The sequence below is a fragment of the Pinus tabuliformis genome, chromosome 1_1 (genome assembly GCF_031772625.1).
Source record: "Pinus tabuliformis cultivar Carrire ecotype Pingquan chromosome 1_1, CPIR1, whole genome shotgun sequence".
NCBI classification, from domain to species: Eukaryota; Viridiplantae; Streptophyta; class Pinopsida; order Pinales; family Pinaceae; genus Pinus; species Pinus tabuliformis.
The window spans coordinates 962,336,684-962,351,380 of NC_142297.1; the positions used below are offsets into that span (position 1 = coordinate 962,336,684).

Here is a 14,697-nt window from a genome sequence, read left to right on the forward strand (position 1 = left end):
TTCTTCTTCATTTTTAGGTTCTGAAAACCCAAGCTATACATAATCCCAAACATCATGAGCCTACAAAGTGGTCACCATATTAATGGCCCACGCATCATAATCCTTCCTTGTAAACGATGGGAACTAGGGCGAGAAATTTGAGAAAGCCATCTTTCTTCAAAAAATTCTCTTATGAAACCCTAAATTTCTCTTTTTATAAGCTTTGCAAAGCTTTTATAAATCAACACTTTATTTTTTTAAATATTTAAAAAAAATTAGATATAAAAAGAAAATTCAGTACATAAACTATTTTAAATAATAATAAAAAAATATTTTAAAAGGTGGTTACATAATAACCAAACCCTTCCAAGCCCTTTGAAAAACAATTTTTAAAAACTCTTGATGAGAGCTTCTTCGTCGTGGAGAATTTTTTTCCGAACCTTTGACATTGATGCTAATGCGACTTGGTCTATGAAGTTGTTACATGTTAGTGGCTCCCCTTTAAAGGAAAAATTAATAAGCAAGTAACGTTCTAAAAATTCCATGTGATTCATTCATATGCGCACATCTTACAAATATAAAACTGCACACTTAACTTGATTTTTGGCAAAACATATAAAACTATGTACTTAACCCAATTTTTGGCGGAATATAAGTTAAACAATATTTGCGCAGTTTTTGCACTAATGAAGTGTGGATTTCACACCACTTGCGCACTCCTTAACAATTTCACAAATTTTCAATGCAATTAAAAAAAAAAAAAAATTCGGCTTTCTTTTCTTGGCCCTCTTCACACTAGCTCTCGAGGCAAAATACAAATTTAACACAAAACACACTAGTCGCGGCCTTCTATCGATCACACAAAACTTGATTATTACAATGAACCTGATGAAGGGCATTTAAACTTTTCCAACTAGCGACTTGCCTAAAATAACTTGACATGCAACCACATACTAAATTCAATTATGACTTAACTCGACTTGACTCAAAGCTCAATTAATTGACTTAACTTGACTCCCTAAATTTAACCAACTCTTCATATGAGTAATTATCTTATTTTAACACCTCGCAATCTCAGCTCTGGGAAAGATTTGAACGTGATACCTACGGGTAGGGACTAGTTATCATAGGATGGGCACCACAGTTGCTCATCCTATCTCATCCTTCCACAGTCACTTTCATCAACCACTGCGGGTGGAATTCCATGGTGGTGAGCATGAGCATGGTCCCTTGTGAAGCACATTTCTTTTCTCCAAATTTCATCGAATCAATCCACTTGCATACATTCATCTTCACAAGATCCATGAAACATTATTGACTAGATAGAAACACCATCGTCGACTTGCAGGGACCACACATACTCATCTTCATCATGCTCACTGTGAAAATTAGACTTTATTGACCAATCAAACATCATCATCGGGCAACCAATATATCTAATGCTATCCAATAATGTACTTGTGCGATAATGTATTTGCTTAAATCTACCCAAAGACATATATTTTGGATGGATAGTATTGGATATATTGATTGCCAACGTCAATATATGTCACTGTGAGATAATGTAATTGCTTAAATCTAACCAATAACATATACTACTTAATAGATAGTATTGGATAGATTAATTTCCAACCAGTAGTAGATATCACCTGTCAGATAATGTACTTGCTTAAATATAATGAGTAATGTACTTGCCTAAATATAATGAGTGGCATATACGGCTGAATGGATAGCATTAGATATATTGATAGCCTCGGCTAGCCGACAATGATGAGGAACAACGGAGCCATAAATCATAGGTGGAGTTGTAAGGACCATAATTTTCATGCCCCTATCCTGCTGGTAGTCTTTCAACCACTCATAGGCAGGTGCGGCACCACCACCTGATTTCTTTTCACCAATACTTTCAAGTGTGGACTACGCCTAACATTCGATACTTAGAATATTTTTCCACTCTCTAAGCATTCATTATTCATTTTACACGGCAGAAACATTCATCTTTAACTTCATTCACATATAAAAGTACACAAGTACAATTAATCTTTAAGGGAGGGGCAACTCCCTGATAAGAGCTTGCCCACAATAATATAATAGTATAATTTTATAGTTTCATATACAAGCCAGCCTTTCAAGGCAACCCCAAAATATACCTTGGCCAAAAATGCCAAACTGCAATTTTCAGAATTCTGCTCAAGTTGTCGTTCAGCTCGGCTCCACTATCGTGCAGCCTTGCCCGTTTCTTCGTTCAGGGTAGTCCACCCTGTTGTGCGACCTTGCCCACTCTACCTGTGCTTCACAACTCGTTGCACCATGTTTTCCTTCCTGTGTCATCGTGCACACTCCAGCCGGCATTGTCATTTCACCCAGTCCATAGGTCGTGCCAACCTTCCACCCGACGTTGTCGTTTCTTATCCACCGCCTGACTCTTCGTTCACACTGTCCGACTATGGGTCTTGTAGAATTGCCCGAGCTTGGGTGGCACCACCCAGTGTTGTGCTGTCATGTGGGTGCACCCAACTCGCGGGTCGTGCACTCCGCCCATTCACCAGAATTACCTGCTCACCCGAACCGCCCGCTCGTCCAACTGTTTAAACTTTTGCCCTACGCTCGGCCTCACTCGACTACAGTGTCACCATGAGTAGACCTACCCTCGTTACAACCTGGTTCACTCAATTTGCGTTCTGTTTGGTCCTCAACCTGCGCTCATCTGGTTTCCTCGCCTTGGTGCTTTGGCTTGTTCACGCCCCTGCACCTCGACCTCCTATTATGCTCGCACTTCTTCATACTCCAAGTCCATATGCTTTGTGTGCTTGTGCTTGATGTCCCTTCTCCCACCATGTGTCCTCCTACTTATACACTTCGCCATGGTTATAATGTGGGTCAGCCTCCCTAGGCCAACCTCCCAATTTGATTGTTCATGCCCCCAACTTAGGTCGGCTCGCCCCCTCATGTTGACCTGTTGGGTCCACCTACCCGACCTCTCATCGTATAAGATCGCCATCGTGAGTTTCCACACTTAGCCAAATTTTTCCTTCTCCGTTGGCTTGTCGCACGCCAACTCGTCCCATCATTGCATAACGTCACACACGGCTCGTCGACTCGTCGCACCTGGCTCGTTGTGTTTAACCGAGGATCTGTCGCCCCAACTCGTTGCACATCGCACACACAACTCATGGGCATGACATACTCCCCCACTCTAAATGTTTGTCGTCCTCGACAACATCCATCATCCATTGTCACAAAGTGTCACTAACTCCAACATCCAAAGATGCTCATGCTGCCTACCTCTACTCCAATGTCACATAAACCATCAAGTCTATGTCTCCATAAACAGGAAGTCTCCTTGATCCATGACTTCATTCAGTCCATATCTATTGCAAACATCCCTGCAACATATATATCACATCTGACTCCATCATGTATCGCCATCATGTGAACTACTGCATAATACTCCATCCAACACAACATCTCAGTTGTAACCAAGACATCTATCTGACACAAACTCGGTGCACTACATGCCCCCATGTCATTGAACTAGTTGGGTAGCTAATCCAACCATAATGCTCAACCGATGAGAATGTACCTCCTCATGCCACCATTGGTTGTTTCTCAGCATCCTGTCACAATCTCAACTCGATCAAGAATCCATCCAAGTGTAAAATAAGCCATGCTCAGGTCCATGTTATGTCCATCTCATCTACAACATGTTGCCCATGATGCTAATGCCAATGTGCTGCTATGTAGTCGCATTCATCCAAGCATCATCAACCTATCAAAGAAAGAAGCCTCATCTCTAAGGCCCCTTGTAAAGGCGGTGCAATCCTCCTAAAGATCAAGGCCCTACACACACCTACCTCCAAGGTTGTCTATCGAGAAATGAGGGCCAAGAAGTTCCCTCCCTGACTCTCATCCACCCATGTGTCTGATTGATGCTGTGTCCTTAAGTACTTGTGCACAACTTCAACCTCCTCATGTGTACAACCAAGCTTCTCAAGCTTGTCTTTCGTTAACTGAAAGTCATATATGCCCATGGCATACCTACAAAACTCCACTATGCTAGCTAGATCTCTACCTGTGTAATATTCCCCAACCATTGTCACTGAAGAAGTATTCAAACTCCCTCCATCCGCAACTCCATGGTGAAGATCCTTCGTAGAAGATGCACCTGTCAAGTGTTTCAAGATGTGTGAAACTAACTTTCCACCTTCATCTTTTCTTCTAGCTCTTGCAACAAAGTCAATTAACTTCATTTCCTTTGTTATTTGAGTCATACATCCAATTCCTCTTTTCTCCACATGATCATGCTTCACATTCGGATCCTTTGGATACAAAGTCATAGAAGCCATCCTTGGTCTACATCCCAAGCAATTCCTCCTATTCATCAGAACCATCACATTTCTTCCTTCAACTATAATCAAGAGAATGTCTCAGTCCACCATTGGTATGGCTTGTGAAATCTTCAAAAAGTCTTGCCCTAACACCATAGTATGATCATCCAAGTCAACGATCCTCAAGTCCAACTTTCCAAACCATGAACCCACTCTCACTTGAGTGTTCTTCAATACACCAGTCACAACTTTCATGGTAGAGTTTACTGCTTTGAAAGCACTCCACTCTCTTCCCACTTCAGCTTCTCCTGCTTTAGGAAGCATAAGGGCTACATCATAGACACAACTTAATAAAATGTCACTTCTACATATGGTTCATGATGATTGCGCTAAGATGCGCTCTACAACCTAGTATAGGGGAGATGTATAGATGTAATGTAAAAAAGTTCGTAAACTTTTTTTAATTATATATATGATGTCGATAGTATGCGAGAGTTGTATTACATTTTTTTTTTTATTAATAAAATTACAAACAATTTTTTTCCAAGATAAATCATAATATACATTTCGTAATAAAATAAAATTAAACATGAGAAATAAGTGTTGCAAGGAAGGTTAGTCCCTAGTAAGTCTACACATGTATAATTTTACACTTACATAAGTTTTGAGGAAAACATAAATTAAGGTGGAAGTAACTCCTACATCCTAGTTCATTTTTTTATGTAAAGACTTGCTTAAATTATGGTGGAGAGTGGAGAGTAACTAATGGTCAATATTATATTTACCTAAGTGTGAGTTATTTTCAAGGATTTTATTTTTGGATGGTTTTCCTATAAAGCTTAAGAATAAAAAATATCTACACAAATATTTAAAATTCTTGCATGAATATTGTAACCATATCCATAAAATATGTGATACAGGTATGCACGTGATATTATATTATACAAAGGATGCAATAAGACCTTCAAGTTATGGTCTAATCAAATATTTGAAAAATAGTTTTTAACATAATGATTGAAAAATAAAACCCAAGGGGGTAGCTCAATTACCTATTGCCTTCACAATGAAGTGATATGTTCCTTGACATTCCATGTTCAAACCTCCTTGGGGTCAATATATATAATCAATGATATGCATATATGTATATGATTATAAAATCAAATTAAAAAAACCTTACCACTTTTAACTATATATATATATATATATATATATATCATTAAAAAATTAAATTAAAGAAATTCTACAACTTTTAACTATAGTATTTTTATAAAATAAAAATAAAAATATATTTATATAAAAACCTGAAATTTAGATAAATATAAATAATATTGGTAAGAACCAACCTAAATTCATCACAATTCTAGATCTACTAGCACCAAGAGGGATCAAATCTCTTGAGGTGCAAACATCTTTTAGAATCAAAAGAGATTTGATCTCTCTTAGTGTTTGGTAGATCTAGAGTTATGATATTGGATATCGGTTAGTGTATATATTTCTCCAACCAAAACCACTTATCGTAACTTCTACTTGTTCCATATATTGATATTTTAGAGTATGAATAATATTTTCTAGTGTATTTTGAGCTACATGTGGTGTACCTATCCTTGTATTATGATGAGATAGGGGAGTAAATTTTATAATTGTAAAACCAATTTCAAAATAATACGAGATAATAAGTTTTAGGAGGTATGATACCTATTCTTAAGTGTCCAATTAAGAAAAAATTATGATCCTCTTAATTCACTATGGGGACTTTCATGGCCTTTGGCAAAATAAAGCCTAGAGGATATGTCCCCTACAATCTAATTTTCCAACCATTTTGTGACTTGGTTAGTGGACCATTTGATGTGCTTTAACCTACATTCCTTGAAGCCTTTTAGAATGTTTTTTATCCATGTAAGTTTGCTTATCAATAATGCACCTTTCCATTTAAATTATCAATGATCACCTTCAAATACTCTTCCTAGTTTAAGGTCCTTATCATTCGTAGGACAAGGGCCTCAAATATACTTAGTTATTTGTCTTCCATTGTAAGAAATTGAAGGGTGAAACCATGATGTGGCCATAAGGAAAGTCACACTAAAATAGGGACACATGATGATGATGATGGTGCCAAAAGGATGATGTTGATGAGGATGATGATAACAGTGATGAAGAAAAATGTGAAGTATGATGTTGACGATGATGACGATGTTGATGACAATGAAAATAACGGTTGAGATATGCATACCAAAATAATCTTAGTACTATCACAAATGGAGTAAAATTGCATTAAACCATAACTTTTATAATTAGAAAGGTGAAACTAGAAATTTAACATCTCTTAATCATCTTCACTAATGTAGCTTAAGAGATATCAAATGCAAGGATTGACTTAATCGATATTTATTGCATTGAGAAGTCCTCTACAACTCAATAGGGAGGAGATGTTGTAGTAACCTACCCAATTGACTCTACCACATGGAGCTTCATCCCGATGGACCCAAGGAGAATTGAACCTGCACCTTATGACAAAGGGTCATTGACTTGGAGAGGGGGGCTTCAACCAATTGGACTACCCATCAGAGCTTTGTGATTTTAAATACTAATTTTTTTAATAAAAATAAAAAGTTGATTGAATCCTACCCAATCCTCCTTAGATGGGCCTGGGCCTAACACCTACCCAATCAACTCTACCACAAAGAGCTTTACCATGCTAGGAGAATTGAACCCTCACCTTATGACAAAGGGCTAATAACTTGGAAAGAGAGACTTCAACTAATTGAACTACTTATCAAAGCTTTGTTATGTTAAATTATATTTTTTGCTTTTATTAATAAAATTATAAACAATGAAAAATTTAGAATATAAATATCACATTAAAAAATTTAAATAATAATAATTCATATTATTAATCATGATATTTAAATAATTGAATTCATATTAACAATTATGATATTTTAAAATTTAATTAATAAACAATATAATTTAAAAATAAAAATATAAAAATGTGAAATATATATATATATATATATATATATATAATTTAATTTAATTTAATTTGATATGATATTTTAAAATTATTTATATTAATTAATTAATATATAAAAACTTAAGACTTACTATAAACTCTTTTTATAGGTTATATATAATTAATTGTATCCATCTTATTTTAAAAAATAAATTAAAAATTTATTAAACCATTGTTAAAAATTAGTATAGATTTATTTTAATTTTATATTTATTATAAATATAAATATTTTTTTTAATTTTAAATTAAAAAAATATAAATATTTTTTTTAATTTTAAATTAAAAAGAAAATATTTTGAAAAAATTACTATTGTTTAATGAAATTCAAAATTAAAATAAATATATATTAATAAAATATATAATTTAAAAGCTGAAGAAATCATATTTTCGCATTTTCACTTTTTTTTTTTTTGTGTTGAACTAAAATTTTATCAATAAGATAGGTTTAAATATTCAAATTGAATCCTAAATATCAGCTTGACTTGAGGGGGAGTTGAGAGGGCTAGGCTGCTGGAACCCTATTTATCGTTTGCCCTCTTTTTCGTGTTGTCGTTTCCTTTCCGTCCTGATCGAGATGCAGATGTGATTGCTTTGATCAGGTTGTGGTTCTTATCGATTGTGTCTGTGTGCCTCTTTCGGAGGTTGTTGATGGTGCTAAGCCGTCGCTTAGCCGGTTGTGAGTTTTGGTTCTTACTTGTGGGGCCCAGGGGTTAAATTTGACGCGTGTATGGACGTATTTCGCATTTTTACCCGTAAAATACGTTGTATTTTTAAACCTCCACGTCATGCGCAACTTGCCATTCATTTTCAAAACCGTCATATTGACGGGCATGTATAAAAATTAAAAGTTTTAATTTTTTTTTTATAATTTTTCTTTATATATATATTTAACCTATGGCATTTTTAATATGGTGTACCGTGTGACAGTGATCGGATCAGGATGCGGATTTTGCATTCAATTAACATTTAATTCACATTCGGCCCTTCGGGTTTACCGCTTACCAGTTATCAAATTAGCATTCAATTCACATTCGGCCCTTTGGGTTTACCGCTTACCAGTTACCAACTTACCCCTGTAAACTTTAATACGTACAAGATTTCATTAATGAGTCGTGTCGCGGCCCGCGGGGAAATAATCCATCGCTTAAAGCTTTATCGTCAATTTACCACCGAATCCCGATCACTTGTGAATCTGTGATGTGTTGTAGCCTGTAAGTTGTGACTCAGAGTCATCTTCACTGCTTGTCTGTGTGTAAATTGGTGGGAGAATTGGGTTATGGTAGATAGGTCTTTCGAACGTCGATGTCGGCCAGCAGCCCGCTGATCTGTGCATCGTGAATCAGGTATTTTGAATTTTTTGATATGTATCGCATTCGCATAGCGTTTGGTTTTTATACGCTGAAATCTCTGCATCAAAAGTAGTTGTATTCAATGCTCGGGTGGATATTTTGAAGGTAAAGAAATTCATGAAAAAGTTGGAAGGTATCGCTCTGAAAAAGATTAAAATGAAGAATATGGGAAGAGAAAAGAAAATAAGCTATCAAGATGGTATATTAGTTTTGAAAATGAAAGCGTTATTAAAAATCATTTATTTTTTATCATCTCCTGAAATGAAGATTTTTGAAAATCTAGGGTAACACTTATTCCATTTATTTGGTGTGCGCAGGCATGATCATTTTATGCATCCAAAATATTTGTTCCTAGTTCCTACCCATTATCATTTGATGTTCCCAAAATATCTATTTAATGTTCAGATTTTTTGTGAAAATATGAGCAGCACTGTTTACCCATTATCATTTGATGTTCCCAAAATATCTATTTAATGTTCAGATTTTTTGTGAAAATATGAGCAGCACTGTTTTACATAGTTGAATTTAACTTTTAATGTATAGAATATTTTTTAACTATTATTACAAATATCCCTATAAGATTACTTTTGTTTTGCTAGTATATTTCTTTCATTTTTGAATTGCAATGGTTTTAGCGATGCTGCCTTCCTCCATCTCTGAATTAGTTAAAATCACAAAGATGGCAAAATCCGTGATGAGCTTATTTTCTGGGCTGATTCCCGTGAAGATTATTGACTCGACATGTTGCTCCCATATTCGATCAAGATCATGTCTGTTGCGGTTTTGAACTCGTTTGATTTCGAATGCCTTCTGTTAAGTCTTACAACACCATATTAATATTGGGTGATGTAAGTTGAAGCAAGAAAATGTGGTAAAAATTGAATAATTAATTTTGAAATTGGAAAACCAAATACTAAATATTAGTTATTTTGCAATTGATTACCGCGGGCAAATTGGAAAACAAAACACGCTGTTTGCAATTGATTTCCGCGAAGAAATTGGAAATCAAAACTCGCCGTTGTTGGGGATCGAACCCGGGTCACCCGCGGGCCACGTGATAGGCGGGAATACTCATCGAGTCATCACTATACTACAGTCTACAACGACAAGAGATGTTAGATGTACTAACGTATCTAATAAAACTAAACGGTAAACGAATTCGAGACGGATTACCTAGAGTCCCGGTTTCTTTCTCTGTTGACATTAGATCTTCAAGATATATTTTGGGATATTAAACCAGCTGAATTCTGAGTAGTGGGTTATGTAAAAAATTGAGTTTTGTTTTGTATTTGTTGTAAAAAATTGGATTGGACTTTCAACAGCGGTTTGTGCAGTAAATAGCATTAGACTATTGGGTTTTGTCCGAAATGAGGTTGAACACAATTTTTTGTCTGTAAAGTCGGTTGTTGGGAAACGCTGGGAGCCACCAAAAGGGTCGTTGTATCCAACGGAGAAATCATGCACATTATGTTTTTGGTTTGAAAATTATTTCACAACTATTGTTCTTTTATTGTACAATTTGAAATTAGATGAAACTTGTACAAATAAATTTTAAAAGTCATATGATGGGCAGTTTAAAAATAAAAATGTCATAAAAAAATTTCCTTGACAGGTAGGGTCATCCGTCAAATTTAACCCCTGGTGGGGCCCAATGTGGTTGCGCTTTTGACTCTGTCGTTTTCATGCCACTCTCATTCTCGCCGTTTTGTTGGGGTCGACATGATGGTCTGGGCCGACATTCCTACCTCGTTTTTTTTGACGAGGGTTTATCAGGTTGGTCTGCTGCCGACTGTGTCTGCTATCATCGCCATTTGTTGTTTCATTGCCATTAGTTGTCTCACTTTCCAGAAATTTGTGCAACATAGAATATAACTGTACATTCTGTCAAACTTCAAATATTAAATAGATTTCTATTTTGAAATTTTGGTTTTGCAGAGTTTCAATGGAATAAATAATTTTATATGGTGAAAAATGTGTGGGTTTTAGTGAAAAAAATGGCTTTTGACACAGGAATTACCCAGACAATTAAAGTGGTCGGAATCCAGACAAAAAAAATTCAAGAAACCCTCTAGTAACTTCAAATGCACCCAAAATCTTGAAATTTGACAGATTGGATTTACAAAAATCTCTGCCAGATTTTATCAAAATATTGCCAGAATTCCCATGATAAAAAAGCAGTGTTAAATGAGAGGGGTTGTATATGCCCACCGTTAGATAACTGACCTGTGAAAATCTAATTGGTCTACCAAAATGCAACGGTATACAAGCCCGCTCATTTAATGTCCATTGGCAAGCGACTTATTTTAAAAATAGTCTTTAGTGAAACATTTTGAAGTTTGTGGGTTTTTTGGGTCTAATTTTTCTAAATTGGTCGGAAATTTATTGAAATCACAAGTTTGATAAGGAACTTTGCACAATCAAAGTGCCATAAGGGTTTTTTCAGGTTGCTAAATCCATATATATAGTGAAAAACCAGTTTAAATAAGTTTGATAAGGAACTTTGCACAATCAAAGTGCCATAAGGGTTTTTTCAGGTTGCTAAATCCATATATATAGTGAAAACCCAGTTTAAATAACACAATTCAAAATTTCACCTCAAAATAAAAATTCAAAAAATCTCACTAAAACCAACTCCCTTATTTTTAGCGAGTTAGCAACTTCTGGGACAATATGCATATCTAAAATATTTCCCATCCGACTAGGTCATCTTAAGACATGATGGAATTGAGTGGGCCAGTCATATCTATTTATAAAAACTCCAACTGCTTGCACTATTTATTGTTCTTCTGGAAAAGTGGAAACAGAAAAACATTTCATTTTAGAATGTGATGCCTTCAAAGACAATAGGAAAAGTTATGCAGATAAGCTGGCAACTAGCTCTTGGGATAATCTATTTAGTAACTATTTATTGTTCTTTTGGGAAAGTGGAAACAAAAAAACATTTCATTTTAGAATGTGATGCCTTCAAATACAATAGGAAAAATTACGCAGATACGCTGACAACTAGCTCTTGGGATAATCTATTTAGAAAAAGATTTGTTGGAAAGCCGAGAACATTTATTTTGAAGCTTCACATAAAAAAGACCAAATACATCAAGCAAATGAAGAATCAATCTATCTCATAGGCTATCTTTAACTTCGTGGGTGTCAAAATAATTTCTTCCCTTCTTTCTTTTTACCACTGTAGTGTCCAACCAAATCTTAAATAGAAGAAACCCAATTGAAGAGATAAAAGATGGAGATGGATCCGAAGAGGAGTCATGAGGTAGTGTATTCTCGACATTGGAGCAGGGCCACCTAATCCCTCCCTTCCAAACTACTCTTCATCTCGCACACAGAGGCGTCGCTGTCACCTTCGTCACAACTCCTCTCAACGCAACCGCTCTCGCTTCCAGACTCCCCCTTCCACAATCTCCTCTCCTCCTGTACTTCCATCACTTGTCGCTCCTGCCCTTTGACGGCCTCCCGCCAGACCAAGAAAGCGGTCACACCCTCCACCCAAAACAAATTCAAAACCTCTATCTCGCCACGGAACAGCTCCAACCCGAATCCGAAGGCCTTCTGCAGAGCCTAGCGGTAAACGCCGACGAAGAATGGATGAAACCCACCTGTGTGATTGGCGACATGTTCACCAAGAATCCGCTATGAAGATGGGCATTGCCGGCTTGACGTTTTACACTTCCCCGGCCGACGGGAATCTGCTTTACAATTCCCTCTGGCTTCATCTGCCCCACCTCGATAACCAATTCGACACCGTTACTCTCCCCGACGTTCCCACCTTCTTGACTCTCAATCGATCGTATTTGACTCCCAGCTTACTGAAGGCCACTAGATCTAGTCCATGGCACCTGTTTGTGAGCTGGCAGGTGAAGAAAAGCAGGCACACTCGGGGATACATCGTCAATACGTTTCAGGAGCTGGAACCAGAGATTATCGAATACATGGAGACAAGCAGCGGGAAGCCCGTCTGGACCGTTGGCCCCGTTTTACCTTACGATTACATCGCGGGATCCTCTGTTACAACCCCTCTGGATCGAGTGGAAGCATCGATCTCGGAATGGCTGAACCAGCAAACGCCGGGTTCGGGAGCAGGAATTTTCTGTCCGCTGCCCAGATTCGAGAACTCGCATTTGGTCTCCAAGGTAGCGGGAAACCCTTCATATGGGTTCTGCGTACTCCGCCGGAAACAGAGAACGATAGGGGCTCCTCGCAGTCTGGGCTGCCGGAAGGATTCGAACGCGATACATCTGGGCGAGGCCTGGTGATCAGAGGATGGGCACCGCAGCTGCTCATCCTGTCTCGTCCTTCCATGGGCGCTTTCATCAGCCACTGCGGGTGGAATTCCATGGTGGACAGCGTGAGCAGAGGGATACCCATCATCTGTTGGCCCATGGCGGGTGAGCAGTTCCTTAACGCCAGGTGGTTCGTCGAACAGCTCCGAGTTGCCGTGCGAGCACGGCGGGGAGACGGTGGTGTTGTGGCGAGAGAAGAGGTGGGAGAATGAAGGGGATCTTGATGTGAGAGGCAGAGTCCGAAATCTGGCTCATGTCGCCCCGGCAGCGGTAGTTGAAGGCGGTTCGTCTGCTAAAAACTGGTATTCCTTTGTGAAGTACATCTCTTTCCTCCAGAGTTCATCAAATGAATCCACTCGCATACTTTCATCTTCACAAGAATCATGATGGATGGCAAACATTATTCACCAGGTAGAAACGTCATCTAAGGATCTTCACCCGCAGTCTAACGAGGTGGAGGATCTTCATCCGCAGTTTAACGAGGTGGAGGAGTTGCCTAGAAAGCTATGGAAATTCTGGTTATATTTAGAAAAAATCGGGTAAAGATTTTTGTAAATTCAAGTTATAGTTGTTAAACTTCAAAATTTTAGGTGTTTTAGACGTTTTTGATGGCGCTGAATCTATTTTCACCATCAAAAATACGATTCAAATACTGCATCTGCAAGATTTTTTGAAATTTTTTTTTTAAACCACTTTTGGCATTCCTCGCCTAATTAGATGACTCCCTCTCTCCTGAAAATTAAAATGGATGACAGACTTTATTGACCAGGCAAACGTCTTTATCGGCTGGCACCCATTGTTTGGTGCAGAATATTAATGAAAAGGTGGAGCCATAAAATTGCATGAACTCTAGAGCAGGGGTGGAATTGCGCAGAACCATACTGGAGAGACTGAATTATAGAAAATTGTATGTTTCCGATCGTGTTCAATAAACTAATGATAGTCTTCTTGTCTGGTGTATGCATGCTTTCACTTACTGATTATGATTGATGTTACGGTGTTTTTATTTGGTGTTTTAAAGTTTCATTCAGAAGTATACATTTATGTCTTTCCACTTCATTATTTCTATTAATGGTTTATTTGGTGTTGAAAGTTTCTTTTGGAAGCACAAAATTATACCTTTCCATTTACATTATTCTTATTCTTGTACACAGTAAACAAAATATTTTCATTGATTATTCGTGTTAACTTATCTTTTAAGTTTAATAGCTTGAGAATATGTAATGAGGTTACCATTTTATCTAAAAACATTTTGGGTGTCTTGGAGATTTTTGATGGTGCTGAATCTATTTCCACCATTAAAAAAATGATTCAAACATTCTCATGATTGAATTTTTTTAAGGATTTTGGGTTGCCAACAATTTCTTGATAGTGTTGAATCCATCCCCACCATAAAAAACGATTCAAACACTCCAATGATTGAATTTTTTGAAATTTCTTTCACCAGATTCCAACTAAAATTTAGCTATTTGGATGAAATTGTGACCTCCATAGACAACACCATAAATCATTTAAATCAATAAAAAAATTGTAAATATAATATAATAATTTTAACATTTAAGATATTTCTCCATTTGTAATAAATTATTATTATAATAATTAGTGATTTTAAATGAATTTTAGTCTTTTTAATAATATAAAAATTATTTGCTGGTGAGATTAAGATAAATATTTATTTTATTATTTTCCATTGCAAATAAGAAAAACATAAATGTTAGATCTGAGACTTCTGTGAGCCA

The 14,697-nt window shown here is 36.7% G+C and overlaps 1 pseudogene; it reads left to right on the plus strand.

The window, feature by feature from the left end:
• The first annotated feature begins 11,907 nt into the window (after nt 1–11,907).
• On the plus strand, nt 11,908–13,170 carry LOC149217691 (crocetin glucosyltransferase 3-like; annotated as a pseudogene).
• The last annotated feature ends 1,527 nt before the right edge of the window (nt 13,171–14,697 follow it).